Source organism: Rhipicephalus sanguineus, chromosome 1 (genome assembly GCF_013339695.2).
Source record: "Rhipicephalus sanguineus isolate Rsan-2018 chromosome 1, BIME_Rsan_1.4, whole genome shotgun sequence".
NCBI lineage: Eukaryota > Metazoa > Arthropoda > Arachnida > Ixodida > Ixodidae > Rhipicephalus > Rhipicephalus sanguineus.
Genome location: NC_051176.1, coordinates 59,999,087 through 60,011,993, shown reverse-complemented (window position 1 = coordinate 60,011,993; position 12,907 = coordinate 59,999,087). Strand labels below are relative to the sequence as shown.

At 47.7% G+C, this 12,907-nt stretch overlaps 1 non-coding gene across 1 annotated transcript; it reads right to left on the bottom strand.

The window, feature by feature from the left end:
- Positions 1-2,286: 2,286 nt before the first annotated feature.
- Trnat-cgu (transfer RNA threonine (anticodon CGU)) lies at positions 2,287-2,358 on the bottom strand. Its single transcript has one exon. It is a non-coding gene; the product is annotated as a tRNA-Thr (tRNA).
- Between the last annotated feature and the right edge of the window lie 10,549 nt (positions 2,359-12,907).

Below are 12,907 nucleotides of genomic sequence, written 5' to 3'. Positions count from 1 at the left end.
GTGCCACAGACAAAAGCGCCCTCTACCGCAAAAGTGCAGATCGGTAATGTGAGCCGATATACTTGACGCTGTGGGTATTTCTCCGCGGCCGGGCAAATAACAGCGCCATCGCTGTGGAGCTTTCAGGCATACTAAGTTAATAATGACGCCACACAATTTTACGATCGCGCGTGAATTACAAAACGAACTAAGTGACGACCATGCCAGCGTAGATTACGGCTAAAACTACCTTGTAGTTATGAATGGCGAACAGTGCTTAACAGCCGGCCAGGCCAAAGCGAATGCATTTCACCGGCAACATAGCAAGCAAAAAAAAAATTAAGACCAAGCTTACCTCCCAGTGCCAGAATCCGTGCCTTATAATAATCACTCTCTCCATCGTCGTCGGTCCATTTTACCAAATAAAGAGATTTGGACTTGAAGTCTTGGTGGTGACGCGGTGCAAAATCTGTCACATCGTCTGCTGGAACAGTTCGAAGTTGCTTATCGTCTGGTGAGTAATCATCTCGCGATGTTGAACAAAAACAACGTACACGTGTAGAGCGAATTTACACACGTGCGCTTCAGCTGGCCGAATGGCTGGCGTTTGCGCGAAGAAAGCCGCACATAGACTGACCACAGCTGCGCATCTGTCAGTTTATTGACAAACATCTGATTATTCACTATTTGTACCGCAGAAAATTAAGATAAAAATATTTTTTTGCTTTATAGTGAATGTTCAGTACCACGACGTTTGAATAAGTGACTTGTCGACTGGCTTCAGCGTGCACGTAATATGGCATAATTATAATATCTGGGGTTTAACGTCCTAAAACCACGATATGATTATGAGAGACGCCGTAGTGGAGGGCTCCGGAAATTTCGACCACCTGGGGTTCTTTAACGTGCACCTAAATCTAAGTACACGGCCTCAAACATTTTCACCTATGCAGCCGCCGCTGCCGGGATTCGATCCCACGACCTTCGGGTCAACAGTCGAGCGCCATGACCACTAGACCACCGTGGCGGGGCCACGTAATATGGCGGCAAGAATGCATTGCTCCATCGTTGTTTCTTACCTGACTGTTTCTGGATCATCATCCAGAATCATCGCGTCCTGGAGTGAAATAAGCCGTACCAGCTTGTTGCTTCGAGGCGTTGCGATGGAGCGTGGTCCGAAGAAAAGGAAGAGATGACCCTAGAAGACTTACTTAGGTCTCAAGTCGCGATTTCTGCTACCAAGGAGCACTGCGCGCTCTTGCCTGCAGAGCGTAAGTTCTGATGATTTTCAACGTGGATGGGCACTTTCGATCGTGGTTTTTGCTTGATCAGGGCCCTGTTGATCATATCAGCGGGTGTTCACAACATCGAACTGCATGGTGCTCAACGACACAGATCGTTGCGCCATGTTTTACGATCAATTTTTGACGATCCTTCAATCAAGCTCTGCCCGCGATCGAATGTACTCGGCCGTGCGAAATTGCTATTTTTTATCAGTGCATTTTCTTTTTCGCCAAGTTAGCGCAGCACTGTAAACCTAAACCTCATTTTCTTCTAGGACACAAGCACAAGCGTGCCTATTTCGAGTGACGACGCAGACAGTGACACAGAAAGGGCAGATCCACCAAGTCGAACTGCGTTAGGGAAGAGCTGGGAAAGTGACGTTGATAGCCCCGGATCCGAACGCTCGGAAAGTGATGATTTCCCCGAGTCCGATAATGAGCCGGTAAATTGAGGTGGCAGGGGAGTGCTACGAGAGCAATTGTTTTCTATACGATAAACCGTTTACTATCGCCGCACGTGTTCGGCACACGCAGGCAACGTCAAGTGTCAACCAGTTCGGCTTGTCAGCTGGCAGCACTTTGACAGCTCCTGCTGCAGCCCCAGAAGTACAAGAGCAGAGGAACAGGGGTCATACGTCACAGGGCTTTCCTGCGCGCCTGCCTGACGCCCCATCAGATGAAGTTAGTTTGTCCTGCATGCTATGTTTACATGTATATCATTATCATCGATGGGAAATTACAAATTTTGTTGTTGGAAGTCCCACTTCAAGACAGCATCGCAAGCGTTTCCGATGCAGATGATCCATTACTGTTTGATGAGGACGAAGAGGTAAATTGTATACACTTGTTGCACTTTGTAAATGTGTGAAGGAAAGCAGATGATTTTTCAAGGGCTCGTTTATCTTTGTTAGACACAATATTAATGAGAACTAACAGACAATAACGCCAAGGAAAGTACAGGGGGTGTTATCTGTAGTATTTAGAATATAAATGTGAAGAAAGTAAAGTGGACGAAAAGATGACTTGCCGCCGGCAGGGACCGAACCTGCGACCTTCGAATAACGCGTCCGACGCTCTACCACTGAGCTACGGCGGCGGTCATCCTCCCGTCCACTTTCTGGGGTATATATGTTGATTTAAACCTAGGAGTGTTAGTCAGCACCAATCGCAGCCATGGCGGCGAGTGTGGAACACTCTTTTTTTGCCTGTTGGCGTCACGTAGCACGTGATCATTTTACGAGTTGGCAGCTGACCAATAATCCCTCGCATACTACCTGAAGGCATTAAGTCTGCCAGGACGAGACCCTCGCTATGAATGAAGGAAAGCAGATGATTTTTCAAGGGCTCGTTTATCTTTGTTAGACACAATATTAATGAGAACTAACAGACAATAACGCCAAGGAAAGTACAGGGGGTCTTATCTGTAGTATGTGTGCATTTCAGAGCTGCAAGATTGACATACACCAGAACAATTTTGAGCAAGTGCATTGACACTGTGGCTTCTCTTGCATAATGAGTTCAGACGAGTTCTCCCTTGGGACATTAAACTCTAGGGATAACAAGCAACAGTTCGCAGAGCATGGCATGGCTCCGTACACTGGCTGGGGTGGTCTGTTCTCATGTAATTTATGTGCAATGAGAGCACTAGAACATCTAACTAGAACTAGGCAGGTCAGGTTACTGTGACACTGAATGTTTCTTTTTCCTTTCTTTGCAGGACGTTATTTTAGATGATCATGCTGCACAGCAAGGTTTCCCTGTAGACTCTCTCAGATTGGATGATGACATGGTGTGTTTTGTAACTGGAGATAACTAGATTTACGGTCAATTTCAAGGGCACTACTAGTATTCCAAGGCTCGTTTATGTACTGGAAACTGTCTGTGCTAAATGGGCACTCTTAGAAGTGACCAGTAGTTTGATGAATGATTTGTTTCAAAATCACTAGCTCTTTCATTTTTAAGAATATCCCACCAGTTAGTGTGTTAAGGGCTATAGCAGGCCTGCTGTTTGTGGCTATCAATGACTAATTCATTTGCTCATATTCTTCGGGTGTATCACAGGCCACCATAATTGAATTTTGTGGTGGCTCCATTGATGAAAGCTCATTCTTTCTTTTCTCACTTTCATCAAGCTGCTGCTGATACACTGACGGAGCCTGACCCTTATTGCAAGGCACACTTTGGAGACCTTTTTACAGACATTGTCACTGAGAAAGTGGTGCTTTCAAAAAGAGATATCCTCCTTATGGCATTAAAGCATGCCGTGAAGAATAATTTGACTCTCACAGGCCGAACTAGTTTAATAGACCTCATCAACGGAATTTTTGACAAACTGTATTGCCTCACTCACGGTATCACCTACATAAACTTCTTAACAAAACTGGCACCACTATGACCTTTTTCTTTTTTTGTCCAAAATGTTTTTCGCACATTGGCAGTGTTCAGACAAATTTCTACTTGAAATGCTTGGAGCGCAATCACACAACTTTTGTGTCTTCCCTCTCGGATGCTCCCTTTTTTGTCACTCTTGATGTTGAGTCACAACTTCAAAGGTTGCTAAAAAACTGTGATCTCCTTGATTTAACAAACCCACTTCCACCGAACAGGACACTTTCAGACATCTGGGATGGCAAAATGTATCGAACTTTTGTAGCCGTAACTCAACACTGTGGACCAAGAATCAGTTTTTTATTGAATGCAGATGGGACCCCACTTTTTAAATCAAGTGGGACATCAATTTGGCCCATTCAGCTAATTGTAAATGAGCTCCCTCCACAGCAAAGAATGTCCAAACTGGTCCTGGCTCCATTGTGGTTCTGGAAAGAAAAGCCGAACATGGCACTTTTTCAAGGTACCTTTGTCGAAAAAATGAACGAGCTGTGCGAGAAAGGCGTTGAATTGCAACGTCAAGGAAAGGTATAACAATATAAAGTGTACTATATCTGTTCCAGTGTAGATTCTGTTGCGAGGGCACCGATGCAAGGCGTGACCCAATTTAACGGGTATTTTGGATGTAATTGGTGTCTGCAAAAAGGTGAAAGAGCTGGTGGGGCAACTAAATACCCAGTTCAGGAAGTTGAACCTCCCGAGAGAAGAGAACTTCAGATGCTGACTGACATGGAGGTGGCTCTAAAAGGGGGAGTGGCTGTTCATGGGGTCAAAACGGTGTCGCCACTGATAAGCCTGCCCCATTTCAACATAGTGCGGAGCTTTGTGCCAGGCTATATGCACTGCATCTTGCTGGAAGTAGCGCGCCAGTTTTTTGAACTATGGTTCAACTCCGACAGCCCATGTTCTATAAGCCGACAGCAGCACATAGTGGACCATAGGCTTATGTCTATTAAGCCACCAATAGATGTGAGGCGAATGCCGAGGCCTACGAAAGAGTGGAAATGGTGGAAGGCCAAGGAGCTCGAGAACTGGCTGCTTTGCTACGGTGTGCCTGTTCTACATGGCATTCTAGATAAGGCATACTTGCAACACTGGGCCTGCCTAGTCGAAGCCTTGCATATAATGTCGCAGCACACAATTAGCCCTGCCGAGCTTGCCATTGCCGAGGAGCTATTGCTGGAGTTCCGCGTGCGTGCCGAAATGCTGTTTGGCAAGTCATTTATGACTTTCAATATGCACCAGCTTACTCACATAGTAAAGAGTGTGCCGCCTTTGGGGACCGCTCTGGGCACACAGTGCGTTCCCATTTGAGGCTGGGAATGGCAGCCTGAAAGGAGCTGTAAAAGCTGCGAACGGAATCGCTCATCGAGTCTGCCGAGTTCTACAGATGGATAACATGGTTGTAGAGCTTCAAGACTTGGCTGTTAACTGAAGTGTACCCGAGTACTGCTCGTCTTTTGATGGCACGTTGACACGAAAAAGCACACTTAGCTGTGATGGCTTTCGTTTTTTTGGACGCGGTTCCCAGCATGCACCAGCAGGCTTGCAATCATCTCGGCATGAAACTATCCTTGAGTTCACCAAGTACAGACGAATGCTGGCTAAGGGTTCAATTATCACTGACAGCATGTACGCATCCAACAAGAGAACTGACAGTTCTGTTGTAGCACTTCAAGATGAGTGTTTTGCAGTCATTGAAGGAATTTATCATGGCAATGACAACAAAGCATATATCTCCGCAAGAAAATTAAGCGGCAGTCTAGTAAAGTACAACTTGGTGACCATGTGTCATGTGCTGAAAGTGAATCGCAAGGCAGCAAATACGTCCCTAATCTAATGTTCACAAATAAGCCAGGTTGTAGTGTTTGTGGACCTCGAAAGTGCTTCCTATGTATGCTTGCCTCCTAGTTCCTTCACACTGTAATATATTTAAAGCGAAACACTTTTGCTGTGTGAGTTTTAAAGGGACACTAAGAGAAGCAATGAATCGGCCTAGACCGATAAATTGTGCTCTGAGAATACTAATGTCATTAATTTCACCATCATATGTTTATTAAAGAGGAGAAAATCAAGTTCAAAGTTTCATTTTTAAATTTCGCGCCGAAATCTTCCCGCGTGACGTCACGGATTTCAAAGTGTATTGATCCTCATTTGGCACCATTGGCTCTACAAAATTACCCCAAACTTGGTATGTTAAGTCTATGGCCCCCTCAGAGGACAATGTACTCCATTTTTACCGATGAGGAGCTACGTAGTCTCTAGTAGGCGCCGTCAAAACATGTGACGTCACGGCGAATGGTGCGGAAACTTCAAGGTGGCGTCGTCACCCACATTTTGTTTTTGCGCGTTTCCTCGCTTGCTAAGCGTCTTCTCGCAGCAAGCATGGTGTTTTTGGTATCGTGAAAGAGTACTTAATATATGAGAAAAATCGTTTCGCTCTTTAGTGTCCCTTTAAATGAGCCCTGTTAAGTACACAATACGCCCATAAACATGCGTGTTCTTTTTATGTCGGTGGCTGTTGAAATGCCTCAATTTTTTTGCTCAGGCAATGTCCTTCCGTTGGTTAAAATACCATTTTTAAAGGGGCCCTGCTACACTTTTCCAAGTAACCCTCGAATGGCCTCACTGAAGGAGCTTATTTCCTCACGAATTGATTTCCACTAGAATTGTTGAATCCGTCAAGCACGAGTAGAGCTGCATCAAGTAACAGTGGAGTTATACCATGCCTGCTCTTTCCTTTTATCCTGACCAGCACACTGGAAGCTGCTTCCAGAAGTGCTGCCATGTTAATTAAGTTTAATGCTTTTTCGTAGTCTATAAAAACCATATAGTGGGATTTGTTGTACTGTGCAGATTGAATTACTTGGTTGATTGTGTGGCTGTGACCAATTGTGGAATATCCTTTCCTTAAGCCAGCTTGTTCGCTAGGTTTGTTTCTTGTGTTTTGCCCATCCTATGGAGATTATTTTTGTGAATCTCTCTGGTTTGTTAAAGTCTAGCGCGACAAGCGACTGAAAAATTCTATAAGCGACTTCGGTGAAAAAAGAAGCCCAAATTCCGCTTATTATAAGCGGAACTGGCAACTCTGCTCTAAAGTGATATCATTTCATAGTCCTCGCTTCCATAACAATGTATAAGATAACCACTGCTTGTAGATTTTGTTTCCTAAACCAGTACATCAAACATTTTGTATACACGTCCTATGATGTTTTTTTCCCTTTTTTTGTGCTTGTGGAACCACAATGTAAATATTTTGTAAACACATAGCACGTGTATTTTTTTCCTTGGTTTCATAGCAGTGCACAAAGCTAATATGGCTTTTTCTCTGCTATATTTTTTTGTAAATGTGACACCTCGTACATATATTTCACTACCCCCCCCCTTATGTAATGCCCAACCCAGGGCCCTTAATGGATAGTAAATTATGATGATGATGTGGGTCTATAGTTCTTCATTTTTTTGTCTCTTAAAGATTATATTGGCATTGTGTATTGAATGTTTTCCTACATTTCACGAGTACGTGCTGTATTTTTTGTTCTTACTTTTATTTAATTTTTTTTTCTTTTACAGGAGCCCATGGACAATTTACTGCATGTGTGTGCTATGGCACTGCAATGTTGTGTGAAACTATTTTTTTGGAATACAAGTTCACTCTTGTAACACCATGCACAGAATATGGGCTTGCTTGTCATTCATACATAATACATTGTACCACTGTGAAAATTGCCTTGGGTGATTGCAGCATCCTTATATAAGTGAATGAATGCTGTTAACCTGTAAGCTGTAAACTATTTCTCAGTGCTTTACTGAAATGTCAATTGTATGGCTACACATTCTACATCCTTTGGAACCAGATTGCTTATATTGTGATGTGATTTCCTATCTTGTAAGTATGCGTAATATTTAGGTATTTGTGCACCTTGTATTGCAGCATTGGCCAAGGATTTTTTTTTACACCATGATGTTCCTTGCTGTTTCAGTCCTGTTTCTCTTGGAATAAAATTCTTTTTCCTTAAATGTAATTGTTACCTTTCATACCCTCTTTTGGGATATCTTGTGAGTGAGAACATCTAACCTTAATGTGTTATTTTTTGTATGATGTAAATATTTGAAAAAAATTCATTCGCATCCTGAAGCAGTATTTATTATAGGTAATGACGTGTAGCACATAATGAAACATGTGACATGAATGTGCTCGCTGGTAGTGAACCATATTTCCTGGTTTTGGAATAAGACATTGTGGGTACATTGTAATGTTGCATACGGCTGAAGTTGCGGTTTAAATGTGTACTTGTGCATTAATTGCTGCATTTTCATGATGCATATATGGTAGGCGTATCCAGATTCTTTAATAACCCTGACTAGTATTGTAAACAAGCTGAATATAATCCAGGCTTGAACTTGAAGGTAAAGTGACAGAGTTCTCATAGTTCAGGGATTCCAAGCTGAAACACTAGCTTGAATCCTGTTTGGGTAACACGCATCAAATAATTCCAATAGAGAGTTTAAGGGTGGAATCACTGTGGATTTCCATTTATGACTTGCAATACCACTCGCAATTAAAAATTGCTAAAAACTTCAAATTCATATATGTACTGTAATTGGGGAGTCCAAATGGACACTCCCATTGCAGCATGGGTCTCACTGAACTCCATTTGGGTCCCATTGCTACAAACTGGATCCTGCCATCATGGCAGCAGGTCATCCTGTTACAACTTCAAATACACATATGTGGTTAAAATGTTTGAAGTCATTACATGAACAGTCCAACTGGACACGTCGCAATTGCAGCATGCACTTCCAATTGGGAACCAGTTGGACCCCAGCTGAACCCCACTTAGCTCCCTTTGGCTCCCATTACTCCAAATTGGAACATCCAATTGGACCCATTACCTTTTTTTGTCTGGCACTGACGAGGTTGCGAGGCATGCGATGCCAATTTTGGTATACATCAAGCTAATGAAACAGGCTGCGATAGCCCGAACACGCAGGCGGCCATATAGGTAGACAGATTCTCACAAAATGGCTTTGGTTCGCCAAGAAATGCTTAGCATTTTATGATAAAAGCCTTGCATATTGCTCACCAAGAATTATATGCGCAAGCCCTATCGTCAGTAGAGATAAACTGAGCCCAGTTTGTGCGCATTTTACTAAAAGGCTCCATCGCTGCCCGGCGGGCAGTGCCAGCGAACGGGAACACTCGAACCAAGATGGCGCCCGGAAAAAACTGCGCCTCCACCCTGTAACGGAGGAGGCGGATACTTCGAGGCGCCTTAAGAATACCTCGCTAGCCGTCGCGCCTAGTTAAAGACCCGAAAGTTAGCGTGTACGCATCTCCATTAGTGAGAAAACACGATAATACTCGCTTGCCTCGCTTGCCGCAAGTTCGCTGTTTTGCTGTAAGATAACCTCGTGCACCTCGTAAGATTACCTCGTAAAGGAGGCTACGGCCGAGAAAAGCTTGCCTCCTGCATTCGATTGATGGAGTGAACTGCGTTGAAACTCGGCGCTGCACTGAGAACCTCCAACAGCAAGGCGGACAGGCTTCAGGCAGAAGCAAATACTTCACGGTCTCGAGCGAGTTGTATATCATTCTTAGCGGTTCGATGAATCGCTGTCTGAGCGGAAACCCACTGGTATGGCCTACTGTTGAGGACCTCGGTGCATTTCGCACAGTAAAAGAAAGGCCCCCAGCATCTTATTTATGAAATTTTGAGCGGTGAACAAATACGAAAGAATTGGCTGAAAGCTATTGGCGTCGAGATCGAGCAGAGTCGGCATCTGGCGGCGAACGGACGAAGCCCCGAAGTGTGGATGCCGGTAGCCCGTCGCCACTCCAGCAGCAGTGTGCGTTGTGTTTGTTGTTCGAGAATTCACGATGGAAGTTGACGGGGACGGTTCTGTCGACGTTGAGCAAACTCTATCTTTCCTTCTTTTAATGGAAGTTCATAAATTGAATGTTTTTTTTAAGTTACGATGCGAAAATTATTTGTTTAATGCGGCCATACCATATACGCTTGTCGCTTTTCAACGTCTTGTGAGGCTAACGTTTGTAATCCCGTCTCACAGTGCCGTTGTTTCTGAGCACAATTCTGAATCATGTTGGGGACTGTGTCACGCGTATCGTCGACGGTGGCAAAGTTGTTGCGGTGAGACACATCCTTCAATTCAGTGCCGTCGTTTCGGGACGTTAAACCCCATATATTAATTAAAATTCAGTGCCGTCTCTTGTACGGGCTCCGCTGGTGGTCCCGTGCACGTTATCGCATTCGTGCTCCAGCCTTCCAGGCTTAGCAAAGACCCCCCCCCCTCAAAAAAAAAATCTACGTCATGTTGGCTAACGAGAATGAGTTGAGTTGAATAAACTTTATTTGCCCAACGGTTGATATTGTGCCCGGGGCTAGGCTGCCAGGGATCCGCCATTCGAGGAACATCTTTCGAGGTCCTCAGCGACGGCCCTGGCCCGCTGGACGGCCCACTCCTGGTCTTCGGGGGCCTCGCTGAGAAGGGCGGTTCGCCATCGCTCAGCAAGGCGCCCCGCTTCAGAGGGTCCTTCAGGTGTCCTCATCCTTCCTCGTAGTGTACCTTCATTTCTTCCGCATTCCCAAAGTACATGGGCCATATCGGCCCGTCCGTGCTCGCACCACGGGCAGCCAGGCGATGGGTGCAGCGCGGGCCACAGGAGGTGCAGGTGGTAGGGGTTGGTGAAAGTACCCGTCTGCAGCCGCCTCAGGTCAACCGCCTGCGACCTGTCCAGACGCACGTGGGGTTCCGGATATATCTTGCGGTCTTTCCTATAGTGCCCAAGCACCTCGTGGTACGTGGCCGGGAACTCTTCGGCATAGCAGTCGGCGTACATCTGGTCCCTTGCTCCTTGCGGCACGACTTCGGTTGCCGCAACAACGGAGGTGGTGGTGGTGTCAATAGCGGCGGCGCCGGAGCCGGTGGCCTCCACCGCCGTTCCTCCATCGGAGTCCCTCACAACAATGGCGGTGCCTGCTCCCTGGGTAACCGCGTCGCGGCGGGTAAGTTGCCTCGCGACGAGGTGGGCGCGCTCATTGTGGTTGGGCAGGGTGCCGGTGGGTCTTTGGCCGTTGGCATTGCTGCTGTTGCTTTTACGGCTGCTGGTGTAGATAGCTGCAATGTCCCCCATGTGCGCGGGGAACCACTTGAGGGCTTGTCCGTAATCTTGCCTGACCTGAAGTCCCCAGCCCTGGCGTTTAGCATGCGAGCCACCTCCTCGGACACCCAGCCTTTGGTGTAGTTGCGAATCGCTGATTTTGAGTCGCTGATAATCAACGTGTCTTCCGCACCTCCATGGAGTACCGCGAGGGCTATGGCCATCTCTTCCGCAGCTTCGGCCGACCGCAGCCTCGCAGATGCCGTGACCCGGACCTTTTCCTTCGTATCCACGACCGCCATGGAGAAAGCAGGTACCGCCGCTGTTGGCTGGCCTTGTCGTTGATGTTGCCGCTGGCGCTGTTGCCGTTGTTGTCGTAGCAGTAGTAACGGTGATGGTAGTGGCGCCCCCAGTTCGTCTCGCACGTTCTGTTGGAGCGGCGGTGGTTGTGGTTGCTCCCCGTTGCCGTCGCCGGAGTGCCGTGGATACTTGGCCGCATCGACGAAGAGGACGCCCTCTCGTCTTCCGTGTTGCTTCAGGATCGCTACCGCTCTGCGTTTTCGGCGTTGCAAGTCGTGCACGGGGTGCATGTTCCTGGGGATGTTTTCTGTCAGTATGGCGTCCCTGACTTCTGGTAGCAATGCTTCCTTCAGTCCCCGCGCCTCGTGATATCGAATCCCGAGCTGGTCCAGAATGCGTCTTCCCGTTCTGGTGCCCGACAGCCTCTCGAGCTGTGCGATTCTCTGCGCCTCGGCATCTCGTCGAGCGTGTTGTGCACGCTCAGCTCGAGGAGCCTATGGGTTTCCGTGTACTGGGGCACACCCAGGGCTGTCTTGAAGGCCTTGCGAATCGCCACGTTCAGCTTGTCGGTTTCGCTCCTGTTCCAGTCGGCGTACGCGGCGACGTACGCTATGTGGCTCAGCGCGTACGCTTGTAGCAGCTTTGTCACGTTGTGTTCCTTCAGCCCTTTCCTCTTTTTCGCTACCCGTCGCACAAGGTGCGTGGCGGCGGCCACTTTCTTCTGCAGTCGCGCAACCAGCTCGCGGTTGGCACCGTTCTCTTCCAGCCACAGGCCGAGCACTCGTATTTTGGACACCATCGGTATTCGGGTCCCCTCCTGCGTCGTGACGTGGATGCCCAAACGACGGGCGTCCACTACAGCCTGCGGGTGAGGTCCTTTCTTGCGCGGTCTATGCAGCAGGATTTCCGATTTATCTGGAGAGCAGACGAGACCCGTGTCTTCGAGGTGCCGCTCCACCTCCCGGACGGCCCGCTGTAGTCTGTCTTGCATTTCGCCGACGCTCGTATTCTCCGTCGTCCACACGGTCACGTCGTCTGCATAGATCGTGTGATTGATACCCTCTATCGCGTCAAGACGCTCCGGTAGCCCGATCATGACAAGGTTGAAAGCGTAGGGGAAAGCACAGAGCCCTGCGGCGTACCCGCACCCCCCATGCCAACCGTTCGCGGCAGAGCCCCGTCGATCTTGACCGTCGCCTTGCGCCCGTTCAGGAAGCTGCTCACGTAACGGTGGAACCCTCGCACCGAGATCAAGTCGGCTTATCTTGTCTAATATAGCCGTGTGTTTCACGGTGTCGAAGGCGCTCTTCAGGTCTAATCCGAGCAGGGCGCGCACATGCGTGCTTGGTGCATTAACGACCTGTTCTTTGATCTGCAGCATAGCATCCTGCGTGGAAAGCCCCCTCCGGAATACGATTATGTGGGTGCCGAAGGCGTCCCGCTTTTCGAGGACCGTCGTCACCCTGTTGAGACAGGCGTGCTCCATGACTTTCCCGACGCAGGACGTCAGGGAGATTGGCCGCATGTTTCGAACCTCTAGCGATTTACCTGGCTTGGGTATCAGAATCACGTCCGCAGTCTTCCATTCGTGCGGAATGCGACCTTCTTTCCAGCATGCGTTGATGTACTGGCATAGCTTCTCGATGGCGTCATCGTTCAGGTTCCTCAGAATTTGGTTGGTGATCTTGTCAGGACCGGGCGCCGACTTGGTCTTCAGTAGCTGGAGGACCGCTCTGATTTCCTGCACGGAAAAGTCCGCGTCTAGTTCCTCGTTGGGAGCCCCGCGGTATTCGAAATGACTCTGGCCTGCCGGGCGAGCGAGGTGCGTCTGCAC